Source organism: Delphinapterus leucas, chromosome 3, assembly GCF_059928025.1.
Source record: "Delphinapterus leucas isolate spDelLeu-1000000601 "Yukka" chromosome 3, BTC_Dleu_Yukka2, whole genome shotgun sequence".
Taxonomy (NCBI): domain Eukaryota; kingdom Metazoa; phylum Chordata; class Mammalia; order Artiodactyla; family Monodontidae; genus Delphinapterus; species Delphinapterus leucas.
The window spans coordinates 28,903,764-28,919,702 of record NC_143131.1 but is presented as its reverse complement, the minus strand read 5'-3'; the positions used below and the strand labels follow the sequence as shown (position 1 = coordinate 28,919,702).

At 37.4% G+C, this 15,939-nt stretch overlaps 1 long non-coding RNA gene across 3 annotated transcripts in view; it reads left to right on the top strand.

Annotated features, from left to right (window-relative positions):
* Positions 1 to 15,939, top strand: part of LOC149749523 (uncharacterized) — a 414,530-nt gene that overhangs the window by 275,934 nt on the left and 122,657 nt on the right. For all 3 annotated transcript variants that reach the window (XR_016392620.1, XR_016392617.1, XR_016392619.1), the window contains one exon: positions 15,679 to 15,812. This is a non-coding gene — a long non-coding RNA (uncharacterized LOC149749523). The remainder of the gene's footprint in view (positions 1 to 15,678; positions 15,813 to 15,939) is intronic.

Below are 15,939 nucleotides of genomic sequence, written 5' to 3'. Positions count from 1 at the left end.
GTAGTGTCAGTTGTTACTTCTCCTTTTTCATTCTAATTCTATTGACTTGAGTCTTCTCCCTTTTTTTCCTGATGAGTCTGGCTAATGGTTTATCAATTTTGTTTATCTTCTCAAAGAACCAGCTTTTAGTTTTATTGATCTTTGCTATCATTTCCTTCATTTCTTTTTTATTTATTTCTGATCTGCTCTTTATGATTTCTTTCCTTCTGCTAACTTTGAGGGTTTTTTGTTCTTCTTTCTCTAATTGCTTTAGGTGTAAGTTTAGGTTGTTTATTTGACATGTTTCTTGTTTCTTACGGTAGGATTTTATTGCTATAAATTTCCCTCTTAGAACTTCTTTTGCTGCACCCCATATGTTTTGGGTCATCGTGTCTCCATTGTCATTTGTTTCTAGGTATTTTATTATTTCCTCTTTGATTTCTTCAGTCATCTCTTGGTTATTAAGTAGTGTATTGTTTAGCCTCTATGTGTTTGTATTTTTTACAGGTTTTTTCCTGTAATTGATATCCAGTCTCATAGCATTGTGGTCGGAAAAGATATTTGATACGATTTCAATTTTCTTAAATTTACCAAGGCTTGATTTGTAACCCAAGATATGATCTATCCTGGAGAATGTTCCATGAGCACTTGAGAAGAATGTGTATTCTGTTGTTTTTGGATGGAATGTCCTATAAATATTAATTAAGTCCATCTTTTTTAATGTATCATTTAAAGCTTGTGTTTCCTTATTTATTTTCATTTTGGATGATCTGTCCATTGGTGAAGGTGAGGTGTTAAATTCCCCTACTATGAATGTGTTGCTCTCAATTTCCCCTTTTATGGCAGTTAGTATTTGCCTTATGTATTGAGGTGCTCCTGTGTTGGGTGCATAAATATTTACAGTTGTTATATCTTCTTCTTGAACTTATCCCTTGATCATTGTAGCGTCCTTCTTTATCTCTTGTAATAGTCTTTATTTAAAGTCTATTTTGTCTGATATGAGAATTGCTACTCCAGCTTTCTTTTGATTTCCATTTGCATGGAATATCTTTTTTCATCCTGTCATTTTCAGTCTGTATGTGTCCCTAGGTCTGAAGTGGGTCTATTGTAGACAGTGTATATATGGGTCTTGTTTTTGTATCCATTCAGCCAGTCTATGTCTTTTCGTGGGAGCATTTAATCCATTTACATTTAAGGTAATTATCGATATATATGTTCCTATTACCATTTTCTTAATTGTTTTGTGTTTGTTATTGTGGGTCTTTTCCTTCTGTTGTGTTTCCTGCCTAGAAAAGTTCCTTTAGCATTTGTTGTAAAGCTGGTTTGGTTGTGCTGAGTTATCTTAGCTTTTGCTTGTCTGTAAGATTTTAATTTCTCTGTCGAATCTGAATGAGATCCTTGCTGGCTAGAGTAATCTTGGTTGTAGGTTTTTTTCCTTCATTACTTTAAATATATTCTGGCACTCCCTTCTGGCTTGCAGAGTTTCTGCTGAAAGATCAGCTGTTTACCTTATGGGGATTCACTTTTATGTTATTTTTCCCTTTAATGTTTTTTCTTTGTATTTAATTTTTGAAAGTTTAATTAATATGTGTCTTGGCATTTTTCCCCTTGGATTTATCCTGTATAGGACTCTCTGTGCTTCCTGTATTTGATTAACTATTTCCTTTCCCTTATTAAGGAAGTTTTTGACTATAATCTCTTCAAATATTTTCTCAGTCCCTTTCTTTTTCTCTTTTTCTTCTGGGACCCCTATAATTCGAATGTTGTTTTGTTCAATATTGTCCCAAAGGTCTCTGATACTGTCCTCAATTCTTTTCATTCTTTTTTCTTTATTCTGCTCTGCAGTAGTTATTTCCACTATTTTATCTCCCAGGTCACTTATCCGTTCTTCTACCTCAGTTATTCTGCTCTTGCTCCCTTCTAGAGAATTTTTAATTTCATTTATTGTGTTGGCCATCACTGTTTGCTTGTTCTTTAGTTCTTCTAAGTCCTTGTTAAACGTTTGTTGTATTTTCTCGATTCTATTTCCAAGGTTTTGGATCATCTTTACTATCATTATTCTGAATTCTTTTTCAGGTAGACTGCCTATTTCCTCTTCATTTGTTAGATCTGGTGGCTTTTTGCCTTGCTCCTTCATCTGCTGTGTTTCTCTGTCTTCTCATTTTGGTTAACTTACTGTGTTTGGAGTCTCTTTTATGCAGGCTGCAGGTTCGTAGTTACCTTTGTTTTTGGTGTCTGTCCCCGGTGGCTAAGGCTGATTCAGTGGGTGTGTAGGCTTCCTGGTGCAGGGGACTAGTGCCTTTGTTCTGGTGGCTGAGGCTGGATCTTGTCTTTCTGGTGTCAGGTCCACATGTGGTGGTGTGTTTTGGGGTGTCTTTCACCTTTTATGATTTTAGGCAGCCTGTCTGCTAATGGATACGTTTGTGTTCCTGTCTTGCTAGTTGTTTGGCATAGGGTGTCTAGCACTGTAGCTTGCTGGTCATTGAGTGGACCTGGGTCTTGGCATTGAGATGGAGATCTCTGGGAGATTTTTGCTGTTTGATATTACATGGAGCTGGGATGTCTCTTGTGGACCAGTGTCCTGAACGTGCATGGCTCTCCCACCTGAGAGGCACTACCCTGACGCCTGGATGGAGCACCGAGAGCCTGTCCTCCACACAGCTCAGAATAAAAGGGAGCAAAAAAAGAAAGAAACAATGAAGAAGATAAAATATAATAAAGTAAAATAAAGTTATTAAAATAAAAAATAATTATTAAAAAAATGTTTTAAGTAATTAAAGAAAAAAAAAGGAAAGAAAGAAGAGCACAACCAAACCAAAAACAAATCCACCAATGATAACAAGTGCTAAAAACTATACAAAAAACAAAAACAAAAAAAATGGACAGACAGAACCCTAGGGCAAATTGTAAAAGCACAGCTGTACAGACAAAAGCACACACAGAAGCATACACATACACACTCACAAAAAGAGAAAAAGAGGAAAATATATATATATCTTTGCTCCCAAAGTCCACCTCCTCTGTTTGGGATGATTCATTGTCTATTCAGGTATTCCACAGATGCAGGTTACATCAAGTTGTTTGTAGAGATTTAATCCTCTGCTCCTGAGGCTGCTGGGAGAAATTTCCCTTTCTCTTCTTTGTCCGCACAGCTCCTGGGGTTTAGCTTTGGATTTGGCCCCGCCTCTGTGAGCAGGTCACCTGATGGCGTCTGTTCTTTGCTCAGACAGGATGGGCTTAAAGGAGCAGCTGATTCGGGGGCTCTGGCTCACTCAGGCAGGGGGGGCGGGGCACGGACGCGAGGCAATCCTGCGGCGGCAGAGGCCAGCATGACATTGCACTGGCCTGAGGCGCACCGTGTGTTCTCCTGGGGAGGTTGTCCCTGGATCCCGGACCCCTGGCAGTGGCGGGCTGCACAGGCTTCCAGGAGGGGAGGTGTGGATAGTGCTTGCACTCGGGCTTCTTGGTGGCGGCGGCAGCAGCCTTAGCAACTCATGCATGCGTCTGGGGTCTGTGCTGATAGCCGCGGCTCACGCCCGTCTCTGGAGCTCCTTTAAGCAGCGCTCTTAAATCCTCTCCTCGCACACCAGGAAACAAAGAGGCAAGAAAAAGTCTCTTGTCTGTTCGGCAGCTCCAGACTTTTTCCTGGACCCCCTCCCAGCTCACTGTGGCACACTAGCCCCTTCAGGCTCTGTTCACGCAGCCAACCCCAGTCCTCTCCCTGGGATCCAACCTCTGAATCCAGAGCCTCAGCTCCCAGCCCCGCTCCAGTCCCAGCAGGTGAGCAGAGAAGCTTTTCGGGCTGGTGAGTGCTGGTCGGCTCTGATCCTCTGTGAGAGAATCTCTCCACTTTGCCCTCTGCACCCGTGTTGCTGCGCTCTCCTCCATGGCTCCGAGGCTTCCCCCATCCACCACCTGCAGTCTCCACCTGCAAAGGGGCTTCTTAGTGTGTGGAAACCTTTCCTCTTTCACAACTCCCTCCCACTGGTGCAGGTCCCATTCCTATTCTTTTGTCTCTGTTTTTTCTTTTGCCCTACCCAGGTATGTGGGGAGTTTCTTGCCTTTTGGAAGGTCTGAGGTCTTCTGCCAGCATTCAGTAGGTGTTCTGTAGGAGTTGTTTCACACGTAGATGTATTTCTGATGTATCTGTGGGGAGGAACATGATCTCCATGTCTCACTCTTCCGCCATCTTGAATCTCCTCCCCCATGTGTCTTTTTGAACTATGGTTTTCTCTGGATATATGCCCAGTAGTGGGATTACTGGGTCGTATGGTAATTCTATTTTTAGTTTTTCAAGGAACCTCCATACTGTTCTCCATAGTGGCTGTAGCAATTTACATTCCCACCAACAGAGCAAGAAGGTTCCCTTCTCTACACACCCTCTCCAGCGTTTACAGTTTGTAGATTTTCTGATGATGCCTATTCTAACTGGTGTGAGGTGCTACCTCACTCTAGTTTTGATTTGCATTTCCCTAATAATTAGTGATGTCAGCAGCTTTGCATGTGCCTCTTGGCCATCTGTATGTCTTCTTTGGAGAACTATCTATTGAGGTCTTCCAACCATTTTTTGATTGGGTTGTTTTTTTGATATTGAACTACATGAGTTGTTTATATATTTTGGGGATTAATCCTTTGTCCATTGATTTTTTTGCAAATATTTTCTCCCATTCTGAGTGTTGTCTTTTTTCTTGTTTATAGCTTCCTTTGCTGTGCAAAAGCTTTTAAGTTTCATTAGGATCTATTTTTTTTGTTTGTTTTTATTTCCATTACTCTAGGAGGTGGGTCAAAAAAGATCTTGCTGTGATTTATATCAAAGAGTGTTCTTCCTATGTTTTCCTCTAAAAGTTTTATAGTGTCCCATCTTACGTTTAGATCTTTAATCCATTTTTTTTGTTTATTTTTCTATATGGTGTTAGGGAGTGTTCTAATTACATTCTTTTATATGTAACTGTCCAGTTATCCCAGCACCACTTATTGAAGAGACTGTCTTTTCTCCATTGTATATCCTTACCTCCTTTGTCATAGATTAGTTGACCATAGGTACATAGATTTATCTCTGGGCTTTCTATCCTGTTCCATTGATCTATGTTTCTGTTTTGTGCCAGTACCATATTGTCTTGATTACTGTAGCTTTGTAGTATAGTCTGGAGCCAGGGAGTCAGATTGCTCCAGCTCCTTTTTTTTTTTTTTTTGTGGTACGCGGGCCTCTCACTTTTGTGGCCCTTCCCATTGCGGAGCACAGGCTCCAGACGCGCAGGCTCAGCGGCCACGGCTCACAGGCCCAGCTGCTCCGTGGCATATGGGATCTTCCCATACTGGGGCACGAACCCGCGTCCCCTGCATTGGCAGGCAGACTCTCAACCACCGTGCCACCAAGGAAGCCCTCCAGCTCCATTTTTTTCCCTCGAGATTGCTTTGGCTATTCAGGGTCTTTTGTGTCTCCATATAAATTTTAAGATTTTTTTTTCTAGTTCTGTAAAAAATGCCTTTGGTAATTTGATAGGGATTGCATTGAATCTGTAGATTGCTTTGGGTAGTATAGTTATTTTCACAATGTTGATTCTTCCAATCCAAGAACATGGTATATCTTTCCATCTGTTTGTGTCATCTTAGATTTCTTTCATCAGTGTCTTATACTTTTCTGAGAACAGGTCTTTTACCCTCTTAGGTAGTTCTATTCCTAGGTATTTTATTCTTTTTGTTGCAACAGTGAATGGCATTGTTTCCTTAATTTCTGTTTCTGATCTTCTGTTGTTAGTATAAAGGGCTGCAAGAGATTTCTGTGCATTAATTTTGTATCCTGCAACTTTACCAAATTCATTGATTAGCTCTAGTAGTTTTCTGGTGGCATCTGTAGGATTGTCTATATATAGTATCATGTCATCTGCAAACACTGACAGCTTTACTTCTTCTTTTCTAATTTGTATTCCTTTTATTTCTTTTTCTTCTCTGATTGCCACGGCTAGGACTTCCAAAACTATGTTGAATAATAGTGGTGACAGTAGGCAACCTTGTCTTGTTCCTGATCTTATTGGAAATGCATTCAGTTTTTCACCATTGACAATGATGTTTGCTGTGGGTTTGCCATATATGGCCTTTATTATGTTGAGGTAGGTTCCCTCTATGCCCATTTTCTGGAGAGTTTTTATCATAAATGGGTTTTGAATTTTATCAGAAGCTTATTCTGCATCTACTGATATGATCATACGATTTTTATTCTTCAGTTTGTTAATATGGTTTATTACATTGATTTGCGTATATTCAAGAATCCTTGCATCCATGGGATAAATCCCACTTGATCATGGTGTATGATCCTTTTAATGTGTTGTTGGATTCTGTTTTCTACTATTTTGTTGAGGATTTTTGCATCTATGTTCATCAGTGTTATTGGTTGGTAAATTTCTTTTTTTGTAGTATCTTTGTCTGGTTTTGGTATCAGGGTGATGGTGGCCTCCTAGAATGAGTTTGGGAGTGTTCCTTCCTCTGTAATGTTTTGGAAGAGGCTGAGGAGGATGGGTGTTAGCTCTTCTCTAAATGTTTGATAGAATTCACCTGTGAAGCCATCTGGTGCTGGATTTTGTTTGTTGGAAGATTTTTAATCACAGTTTCAATTTCATTACCTGTGATTGGTCTGTTTATATTTTCTATTTCTTCCTGGTTTAATCTTGAAAGGTTATACCTTTCTAAGAATTTGTCCATTTCTTCCAGGTTGTCCATTTTATTGGCATAGCGTTGCTCTTAGGATGCTTTGTATTTCTGCTGAGTCCGTTGTAACTTCTCCTGTTACATTTCTAATTTTATTGATTTGAGTCTTCTCCCTCATTTTCTTCATGAGTCTGGCTAAACATTTATCAATTTTGTTTATCTTCTCAAAGAACCAGCTTTTAGTTTTATTGATCTTTGCTATTGCTTTCTTTGTTTCTATTTTATTTATTTCTGCTCTGATCTTTATGATTTGTTTCCTACTACTAATTTTGGGTTTTGTTTGTTCTTTCTCTAGTTCCTTTAGGTGGAAGTTTAGATTGTTTATTTGAGATGTTTCTTGTTTCTTGAGGTATGATTGTATTACTATAAACTTCCTTCTTAGAACTCCTTTTGCTGCATCCCGTAGTTTTTGGATTGTCGTGTTTTTGTTGTCATTTGTCTCAAGGTATTTTTTAATCTCCTCTTTGATTTCTTCAGTGATCTCTTGGTTATTTAGTAGCGTATTGTTTAGCCTACTTGTGTTTGTGGTTTTTATGTTTTTTTCCCTATAATTGATTTCTAATCTCATAGGGTTGTGGTTGGAAAAGATTCTTGATATAATTTCAATTTTCTTAAATTTACTGAGGCTTGATTTGTGACCCATGATGTGATTTATCCTGGAGAATGTTCCGTATGCACTTGAAGAGAAAGTGTAATCTGCTGTTTTCGGATGGAATGTCCTATCAATATCAATTAAATCTTCCTGCTCTATTGTGTCATTTAAAGCTTGTGTTTCGTTATTAATTTTCTGTCTGGATTATCTGTCCATTAGTGTAAGTGAGGTTTTTAAGTCCCCCACTATTATTCTGTTACGGTCAATTTCCTCTTTTATAGCTGTTAGCATTTGCCTTATATATTGAGGTGCTCCTATGTTGGATGCATATATATTTATAATTGTTGTATCTTCTTCTTGGATTGATCCCTTGATCATTATGTAGTGTCCTTCCTTGTCTCTTGTAACATTCTTTATTTTAAAATCTATTTTATCTGATATGAGTATTGCTACTCCAGCTTTCTTTTGATTTCCATTTGCATGGAATATCTTTTTTTTCCATCCCCTCACTTTCAGTCTGTATGTGTCCCTAGGTCTGACGTGGGTCTCTTGTAGACAGCATATATACAGGTCTTGTTTTTGTATCCATCAAAGAACTGCTTCTTTTGGTTGGAGCATTTAATCCATTCAAATTTAAGGTAACTATAGATATGTTTGTTCCTATTACCATTTTCTTAATTGTTTTGGGTTTGTTTTTACAGGTCCTTTTCTTCTCTTGTGTTTCCCACTTAGAGAAGTTCCTTTAGCATTTGTTGTAGAGCTGGTTTGGTGGTACTGAATTCTCTTAGCTTTTGCTTGTTTGTAAAGCTTTTGATTTCTCCATTGAATCTGAATGAGATCCTTGCTGGGTAGAGTATTCTTGGTTGTAGGTTCCTCCCTCTCATCACTTTAAATATATCATGCCACTCCTTCCTTTCTGGCTTGCAGAGCTTCTGCTGAGAAATCAGCTATTAACCTTAGGAGAGTTCCCTTGTATGTTGTCTGTCATTGTTCCCTTGTTGCTTTTAATAATTTTTCTTTGTTTTTAATTTTTGTCAGTTTGATTACTATGTGTCTCAGCATGTTTCTCCTTGGGTCTATCCTGCCTGGGACTCTCTGCACTTTCTTCTCCCTTGTCCCAGCCAGTGTCCCTTGGGTGGCTATTTCCTTTCCCATGTTAGGGAAGTTTTCAACTATAATCTCTTCAAATATTTTCTTGGGTCCTTTCTCTCTCTCTTCTCCTTCTGGGACCCATATAATGTGAATGTTGGTGCATTTAATGTTGTCCCAGAGGTCTCTTAGGCTCTCTTCATTTCTTTTCATTCTTTTTTCTTTATTCTGTTCCACAGCAGTGATTTCCACCATTTTGTCTTCCGGGTCACTTATCTGTTCTTCTGCCTCAGTTATTCTGCTATTGATTCCTTCTAGTGTATTTTTCATTTCAGTTATTGTATTGTTCATCACTGTTTGTTTGTTCTTTAATTCTCCTAGTTCTTTGTTAAATATTTCTTGCATCTTCTTGATCTTTGCCTCTATTCTTTTTCCTAGGTTCTGGATCATCTTCACTATCATTATTCTGAATTCTTTTTCTGGAAGGTTGCCTATCTCCACTTCATTTAGTTGTTTTTCTGGGGTTTTATCTTGTTCCTTCATCTGGGACATAGCCCTCTGCCTTTTCATTTTGTCTGACTTTCTATGAATGTGGTTTTCCTTCCACAGGCTGCAGGATTGTAGTTCTTGCTTCTGCTGTTTGCCCTCTGGTGGATGAGGCTACCTAAGAGGATTGTGCAAGCTTCCTGATGGGAGGGACTGCTGTGGGTAGGGCTGGGTGTTCCTCTGGTGGGCAGAGCCCAGTAAAACTTTAATCTGCTTGCCTGCTGATGTGTGGGGCTGAATTCCCTCCCTGTTGGTTGTTTGGACTGAGGCGACTGAGCACTGGAGCCTACAGGGTCTTTGGTGGGGCTAATGGTGGACTCCAGGAGTGCTCATGCCAATGAGTACTACCCAGAACTTCTGCTGCCAGTGTCCTTGTCCTCGTGGTGAGCCACAGGCGCCACCTGCACCCCGCCTCTGCAGGAGACCTTCAACACTAGCCAGTAGCTCTGGTTCAATCTTCTATGGGGTCACTGCTCCTTCCCCCTGGGCCCTGGCGCACACACTACTTTGTGTGTGCCCTCCTAGAGTGGAGTCTCTGTTTCCCCCAGTCCTGTCAAAGTCTTGCAGCCAGATCCCGCTAGCCTTGAGAGTCTGATTCTCTGGGGATTCCTCCTCCTGTTGCCAGACTCCCAGGTTGGGAATCCTGACGTGGGGCTCAGAACCTTCACTCCAGTGGGTGGACTTCTGTGGTATAATTGTTCTCCAGTTTGTGAGTCACCCATCCAGCAGTTATGGGATTTGACTTTATCGTGATTGTGGCCCTCCTACTTTCTTACTGTGGCTTCTTCTCCTTAGTCTTTGGATGTTCGGTATCTTTTTTGGTGAGTTCCAGTGTCTTCCTGTCGGTGATTGTTCAGCAGTTCTTTGTGATTTTGGTGCTCATACAAGAGGGAGTGAGCACACGTCCTTCTACTCCTCCATCTTGCACCAATCTCCCCAGATTTCTACTTATGCCTTATTAGACAGAGTGTCCCACCCCTATCTAAGGAGTTTGTGAAAACAAATATTTAGCTCTCTCCATGGGATTTCAAAAGTTGATGAGTTGTTCATACATTTATGTTACAAAGGATAATAATAGAATCTACCTCACAGGTTCGATAATATTACATTAAGTGCTAATTCTGTGCCTATTATATAAGAAGTACTTAATAAAAGGCAGCTATAGTTATCATTGTCATTTCTTATATTGTCATTACCATTACAAGAAAGTAATATGAACCCTCCATAGTGTCTCATCTAGAAAAAATCCAAAATCACAGATCCTCCTCTGTCACAGACTCTTTCATTTTATGTCAAAACTCTGGCCATTTTCTCACGCTTGATACTGTAGTAACTAACTGCTTTAGAAAAAACTAACTGCTTAGAGTTCTTTCCTGTACAAACCATTCTGCTTTTCCTTTGCTCATACCTATCCTGATCCCTATGGTGCCCTTTCCATTCTTACTGACTTATCCAGCTCTGACTCATCCTTTAAAACCTGAGAGGCTTCACCTCTCTGGAAACTCCCAACCCCACCCCAGATGAAATTAGTGCCCTTCATCAATGCTCTCCAGTACCCTGCTTGCATCACTACCATAGATTTTACAAGAGTGCTTAGGAGTTTTCTCTTTACTTAATGACTTCCTGTGGTAGGCTGTGAGTTTCTTGAGGTCTAGACAAGCTTTCCTTCTCATCTTGGTGTTCCCTAAATAGTTGGCAATCAGTACATGTTTGTTAAACACAACTGAGGAGTCATGTTGTATCTTCTTTAACATTCACTGCCCTCCACCCAAAGTACTTCATAAGCATCTTTCTCATTTCTCCTTTTTTCTTCTCCTCTCTCAGGAAATATTGATCATATTTTCAAGACATAATAACTGGATCATGATATTTCTTGTTGTTTTGGAATGGAAACATTTGGATAGCTTTAGCTCCTGTTGATTCTGACTGCCAGTAGCAAGGAGTTAAAAATGGTACTACGTAAACTAGCTAGAGAAAGAGTCTCTGTTCTTTGGGTTTTTTGATAGTTCAATTGCCATGGAAATAGCCTTCCCTCTATGTTAGTTCATTAAGTTTTTTTTTTTTTTTCCTTAAATGATTTGGAGAACAGTCATGTTCCACAGTAGACTACTTCATGGGAAAGATCATATATGATATCCCCTTCCTTATGCTAAAATCTGCACCAAACAGAAAAACAGCAGTCCTTCATCATCTACTTTTAAGACTGAATTATTATAGCAAGTAATTCATTTGATTAAAAAAAAAAGACTTCTTGCTGGAGTATGAATGTGAAGTAAGAACAGGAGTAAATTTTCCAAATCAAAACCATTCTAATAGATTTTATTTAATCTACACCGTTGGGTTACAATCTTAATTCATATTTATATCAGATATAAGTACCACATCTTCTTAAAGGAAAAATATCAACTTTCCACTGTATTGTCTACAGAAGTGAATTCTCTGTCCCCTGGGAATGTATGAGATAAAATACAAATAAGATAATTCTTTTCATAGATGAATGAAGTTATGTTTTCAGCTAGTTTGGGAGGAATTTTACCCCTGAAATAGGAAGGGTCACAAGAGCGTTTTAAAAGTTCTCACTTGGTTTTGATCAAAGCAGACTGGTCACAGTGGATTCATTCAAATTGCAAACTTTATTCCTAGACAAGGCTCTTGAATATTGTGGTATATGCCTGTTTTCTACCAAAGGAATTAGAAAATTTTATCCCTCTCATTTTTAAGACAGAGATCAGTGACAATTGGTTACGATTGATTTAAAATGTTACTATTTGACTTTGGAGAAGTTCAGCCTGCCATGGACGAATCTGCAAATTTTGTAAAGTGGGTCTCCCCTTTCATATTTTCCATAGATTGAATAATTAAGAGTCTGGTAATTTATTAAAAATTGATTTTAGGAAAGGATCTGAGACTCATTTAACAAACTGAAGCCCAGATGATTGCCAATAGCTAGAGAATTTTCACTTGGAAAAGAATCAACATCTTTAATTTAAACTGAAGTAAAATTTGGGCAGGAGAGAAGCTATCTCCCATAGCTATAGTTGATAACCATACCTCTACATTTGTGATACATTAGAAATTACTTATCATTCTAAATTCACATCATTCCTAAAGAAGTTTGAATTCTTATAGAAATGTGGCAGCCTGTCTGCTCAGTAAGCCTTCTCTAAATAAGAGATATATTATTAAGAAAAAGATTCTTGTAAGGCTGATGAGAACAACATTAACTGCCTATTTTGGCAAATGAAACTGTGGAGACATCTTACAATGTTCAGAGCTGAAATTCAACACCAGAGGAGAAAACACAGTCCATCTAATCAAGACCAGAGGTTGTAGAGTTGAAACACTTTCTATACACTTAGACTTGGAAAAAACAAATCTTGTGAAACAACAGAGAGATTCTATTAATGTTACCGTGTCTTATGTTGTTAGCAGCTTTTATGCTGAGCTTTATTGACATATCTCAGCTAGTATTTGGAACATGCTCAAATCATTAGAAAAGAAATACCAATCAATTACTAAATCTATTTAATTACAATTACTAAAACATTGATTTTTTCCAGCTTTATTGAGATATAGTTGACATATTACATAGAAAACATTGATTTAATTGCTTAAAACAAGTGTCATTCAGCATTCAAAAAACATTGATTTTTCTACTTACTATAGGCTAGGCACTCTACTAAATGTTAGAAAGCAAACATGAATAAGACTTACAGTGCTCAATAGTGTGGGAGAGGAAACAGAAAACAAAGTAATTGCAATAAGATGCAATGATACTAAAGGCCAGGTTTAATTTCACACGGAAGAATCAGTCTAGGAGGAGGTATTTCTTTGTAAGATATCTACAGAAAATAGTCAATAAATATCTGTAGATGCTTGTGATATTGGAACTAAGCACTGGTTAAAATTGTTGTTCTTTCTTTTTTATTCTTATACTTCCAGGCTTAAAATAAAAATTGCTTTGGGGATATGAAATGTATATAAAAGTGCTTTATAATTTATAAAGCATGATGCAGATATATGGCATAATCAGTATTAGCAAACATTCTTTGTTACAACTTTGAATGCAGCAGTGTTAGACTGATTTTGGCAGACTTTGACCATTTTTTCTGGAGATGAACAACAGAGGCCAAAATTAATAGACACAATTAGGCAAGAGAATACATTTATGTAATTTTAACTATTTCTAGGAATCCTCTGCTTTCTGAATTATTTTTTCTGACATCATGGCCAGTGTGCTTGTTTTTCCTCAGCAAGAAGACTACTTCATCTCATCAATACCCAGCTTTTAATAAGCTAGTTAATTAAGTAGAAATTTTGGTTCTCAAGTAGTATAATTTTATTTATCATCTCAGAATTTGTGTTTTTGAATGAGTGTTGTTCTTTTGAGATAGTAATTTTTAGAGATTATACCCTTATTCCACTGCTAAAAGTGACTTGCAAAGTCATCTTTTAGACTGTCTTTTAGACATTTTTTTGAAAAAAAATTTTTTAAATGGCATTTAGTATGTTTCTAGTGGCACAAAGATATAAATCCATCATAAGATATTTGAAACTTTGATAAACAAAATAAGAAAATTTGAGCCATCTATATTTTAATCTCCTAGAAATTATAATTTTTAACTGTTTAGTTTGTATTCCTCTACTTTTTAAGAGAAAGATAATTCTTTTTAAAAAATGGGATCATACTATAATATTTTTTTGAAATTATTTACCCCCTTCAAAAATGTGATGTGAATATCTTTCCATCTGAAATTCATTATATAGATATAATGTACCTTATCTAATCAATTCTCCACTGTTGGACACATGTTGTTTCTCTTTTTTTTTTTTTTCTATTAAAAAAGAGCACTATGGTAAACATGCTTATAACTAAATTTTTGTTCCCATTCAGGATTATTTCCTTAAACTAACTTACTTAAAGTAAAATCAAATAAACAAAAAGGATGCATATAAACTATCCCCCAGCAGTGTATGCCCAATTCCCTAAACCCTTGCTAAATTTAAATATTATTTTAAAAGTGTTTATTAATTTAGGAAGTTAAAAATGCTATTTCATTTTCAGGAGCATTTTATTTTTATTACTAATGGGTTAAACTTATGTATCCTGCTCATTTTATTACTTTCATCAGTTGCCTATTAGCTTCTTTACCCATGTTTCTGTTGTTGATGTCATCTTTTTTCTTTGTTTATAGGAAGACTTTATATGTTAAGGCTAGTATACAAAGAATACAAAGTATACATAATATACAAAGAATCCATAGTATACAAAGCATACATGTGTTACAATTACCTATGTAATCTTTATTTGCCTTTTTATAATATTTGTGCCATATTTTAACACAAAATTTAATTTTTAAATAATTATTTTAATCTTGTTATTTTAATTATTCTCAAATACTTCTTTGGATCATTTAGACAGGTAGATTTCATGTTGAGGGAAATAGCAAACAGTATTTGACCCTAATATTCAGAGTTACATCAATAAGGTAGTTGAGCAATGCCATTTGGAATTTTTTAAATTAAGTCATAATGAATCATTGAGATAGCAACTTGTAGGGCTAATCAAGTGATTTTTTAATTAATTAATTTTATTGATATGTTACAACATGTATTAAACCTATCCTATATGATTAAGACTCACATAAGCCCTATGTAGTATTTGAAAGAAACTATTATGGTTATTTTTGTTAAGAATCCTTGACATATGCTTCTGTTTTATATTCATCTGGGATCTTGATCCTGTGATCTTGCTGTGTGGGTTCCAGATTGGGGCCTCTCTTGGGTTCTGTTATTACTGGCACTGTTGGATCTAGGCTGCTCATTACTAAGTCTCATTGAACTTGCCCTTCTTTCTCAAACAATCCCATTTATAGTTATTTGGGGCTGGATATAGGTAGTGAGGCTTCCTTATTCCTTCTCTATTATGGCCCAATTTATTAAATAGCATCAAGCTTTTCCCCCTTCATGCTCCCTGAAAAGAGCCCCACTGTCCTTCTACCTTGACACATATGTACTCTAAATTTATTGCCTTTAAATCACAAAATTCATAGTTATATATTCACTGTTAAGATATACATTTTCTTTGTAGTTACAGAACACCCTGTTGATAACTTTCTTTGTGGACCTAATCTAGTATTAACCTCCCTTTCCCAAGAGTAGCACCAACTTAATGCCTCCTGACATTATTATTCATGTACTTTAAACTTAATCACTTGCTTCTTGTTGAGCTTGGCTGCCCTATTTCTCCCTTGTCTAAACATAGCCACACAAAACAAGGAGCAGTATTTTTGCTTTGAGAATATGTTAGAAAAGTGTTTGCCTTAAGACCATTAGCTAGTCACTTCTATCAATATATCTAGGTATATGGCAGGCTTCTTAACCAGTGAAGAATATAGAATAAATCAAACTCCCTCTGTAAAATGAGCAGAGCAATGTGATAACTGAAAATAGATATAAAAGGAATAAAGTAGGTTGGAATAATTGTGGAAAACTTCACAAAAGAGAACAATTTTGAGATACACTTTGAAGTACCTTGTATTCTTTGTTCACAATTTTTCCTCCCTTCTTTCCCTTTGCCATGAATCCTGCCCTCCTTCATGACAGGATTACACTTACATGTCCCATTGATGTTGGGCTTGGTCATGTGACTTGCTTTCACTATGAAATGTGGACAGAAGTGATTGAGTGCTAGCTCTGAGCTAGGCCTTAAGAAAAATCATGTGTTTCTTTTTACTCTCTCGTGCTTTTGCCATTGCCATGAGAAGAGCATTCCCCAGTTCACTGAAGGCCCCGGAATGAGACATCTAGGATAGACCTGAACCACCTCACAACTTGAAGCCAAACCCACCTGAGCCCAGCAGAGATCAGCTAAACCACAACTGATCTACAGACTTGACTTGTGAGTAAGAAAATCGTATGATTGTTGTTATAAACCACCAAAGTGGGGTGTTGTTACTTGATATTACAGCAATACCTGACTAATGTATATTGGTGAGAAATAATTAGGTCATGAACTGGTAGCATCT